The sequence below is a fragment of the Vigna unguiculata genome, chromosome 5 (genome assembly GCF_037176805.1).
Source record: "Vigna unguiculata cultivar grain cowpea cultivar isolate G323 ecotype 2 chromosome 5, ASM3717680v1, whole genome shotgun sequence".
Lineage (NCBI taxonomy): Eukaryota > Viridiplantae > Streptophyta > Magnoliopsida > Fabales > Fabaceae > Vigna > Vigna unguiculata.
Window position 1 is genome coordinate 40,512,355 of NC_140796.1, and position 3,151 is coordinate 40,515,505.

A 3,151-nucleotide genomic window follows, 5' to 3' on the forward strand; every position below is an offset into this window, starting at 1 on the left:
AACATGACATAAAATTCGCAAAAAACATAAAACACACTGATATTGCACAATTTAATCGACTAAAATGCAAGATAACCAATTAAAATGACCCAAAGACAACAAAAACACACACAAAAACACAATTTAATCGATTTAAATTTCTCTTAATCAATTAAAACATAATCATATTGCAGAACAAGGAAGGTTCAAGAAGAATAAACAGATTTGAACGTAGATTTAAAGACAGAAAAAAAAAATCCATATATCATTGACACAAACACATATAAACATGTAAGGAAAACATGAAAAAACATGGAATTGGGTCAAGAACACTTATCTCTTGAAGAACCATGACCCAAAGAATGAAATTCATGCTCTTGATGGCAAATGATGGAAGAACTAAAAGTTGTGATGCCAAATGATGGAAAACCCACTTCTTGCAACTTGAAGTAGACTCCATACAGAACTTATGTCTAGATGTGAAAGCATGGAATGATGGATGTGAAGTGTTTGAAGAATGTTTTGGGTGTGTTTCTTGAAGGAGACTAGGCCAACCCTCAACGAAAAGGTCCTTAAGAAGTCAAGAAGACAAACTATCCAAGTGAACCTAGAAAAAAAATAGTTAAAAGAATGGCATAATTTCTCTATAATATTCCAAGTTATCTTTACAATGCTAGTACTCCTATTTATAGAATTTAGGAGTGAACCCAAGTCTCAAAAAGAAGAAAGAAAGTTACAAAGAATCTGAAACTGAAAAGCTCTAGAATCTTACTCAAGGGTGTCTAGCTAGTTGTACATTCTTGCACCAAGTTAACTACCAATGCATGTACCTTTCAATGCATGCACCTCCTTTGTGCAATTTGAAGGATACCTTGGCCCATAAGTAATGTTTCTAAGGGTTGCTTGAGGCTCTAGGTAGCCCAAACAAGAACATAAGTTCGCCTAGTCACTCGGGGGTCAACTTAAGAAGCCAAAACTTCAAATTTGTAGACTCAACCTGATTTAATCGATTGTGGTATTGCCATAATCGATTAAATCCTCGAGTTTTAAAGAAAAGGCCAAAATACAAGCCCAAAAGAAAACTTTGCTTGCCCAAATACAAGGCCTAAAAAAAAGACTTATTTAAATTTTTACAATGCCAAGAGAAGGAAAAGACAAGCTAATAAACTATTCTCCATAAGAGTAGAGTTCTTTTAAGTCATTCCTCTTCTTCCATTCTCCTAGCCATGGCCCATGATGTAGCTCCCTAGATGAGTTTCCATCAGGTACAACTTTTGTGGTAGCTTCAAATGATGAAAATGCTTCCTCAGTAGAACACCCAAATTGAAATCTCCTGCGAAATTTATACAAGTTCCTTTCAACCTCTAGGTCAATTTGATGAAATTCACCTGGATTGGCTCGAGTCATGTACTATGCAGCCCACTTAAAAATTTCTCTGTTTTTTATTATTTTCTTCTTCTTATTCTTGTTTTAGAGAAATGTTTCTGGAAAGAAAATAAGACAAGATGTTGTTGGGTTCACTCCCAAAAAAAAGAGGTGTGTCATAATTAACAACTTATATACTAAGTCTTTCGTAGCCAAAGTATTTTTCAACTAATCTAAACATTTTTTTAAAAGAAACTCTTAATAAATGTATATGTGTTAAACAACTAAAAATAAATAAATAAAATAAACCCCTAACTGACAGTCGATAAACAAACTAAAAAAACATTTAAAGTTATATTTGTATTTCCAAACAACGCCAAATTTGATAATTTGTCTTGTAAACGCATTTATTCTTACATAAATTTTCAACAAGTGAGATGTTATTAGAGTATTAATAGTAATGTAACTTTTAACGAGAATATTACAACCAAAATGGAGTTCCAAACCCAAACCTAATACTTTAGATTTGGGATTGACATTAATAATGTTGTTTGAAAGGACTTAAGTTTCGGACAAGAAAAATATATTTCTAACGGTTATTTAAAAGAAGAAATAATAAAATAAAAATAAAATGTTATATTAAAATATAAAAGAATATAATTATTATATTGTTTGCAATTAAATAATAATAAAATAATTCCTTTTCATTATTAGTTAGGCTTCATTAATTTTGTGGCTCTTTATAAATTTAGATATTTTTAACTAATTATTATTATATGAGTCTTTATTATTATTTTTTTATTTATGGAGTACTAAAATTTCTTATACATTTTAGTTGCTTCTTATTATTTAATTTTTTATGAATCAGTTGACATGACTTTTATCTTGTCTTGTAATATTTTATTATTAATATAAAATAATATTATAATTAATGTAAAATGACAAAAGATTGTGACCCTCATTATAACTGTCATCTTTGTATGCAGGGAAGTTGAAGGACGCAGTATATCAACCACAAATGAATAGAGAGAGGAAAAAAAAAACACATTGTTTAATTACACACTACAAAATAATCGTTAAGTTAAGCAGAGTGAAGGACAAAGGTACACTCCATCACACTAAAAAGAGCATACATGTTATAATGAGATAGGGATACATTCAAAAAGGTTCTAGACCCACAACCCAACAAAATAAATCCCCTAAAGAAAGGAAACCACAAAGTTTACCGAATTGTCAAAACAAAACATCTCAGCCTGAAAACATGTTTGGATTATTGTCTACAAATTTTTATTTGACTCAACCTTTTTTTTAAAGTGTGTTTCTAGGTATTCTTTTTTAATATTTTAAATTCAATTTTTGTTATTAAAATTGATTTTTCTTACTTTTTGTTCTTTCTATTTGAAAATATTCCATTTCTATCCTAAAAAGTGACTTTCGCTAACCAACCTCATGGAAAAAATGTGGTTACCGAATTGAATTTGAAACACCAACGTGAAAGTATGATTTCTTTTGGACAAATTTCGTTATAAATCTATTTATAAAGAATATAAAAATAAAATAAAATTACTTGCTCGAGTTAATTTATACCTTTTTCTTAACTTATATATCGATTACTTTTAATTTATGAATTTTTAAAATTTTAAATATTTTTGAGAAACTAAAATGTTACTTTGTTTTTTTTTTCTTTTTTTTTTCATTGAAATTCTGTATATGTATAAATGGATACCTCATATGTTCACAATTTTATTCCCAAATTTACCTTCTAATAAATAATAATTTTTTTTTTAAATTACAACAATTATTTTAC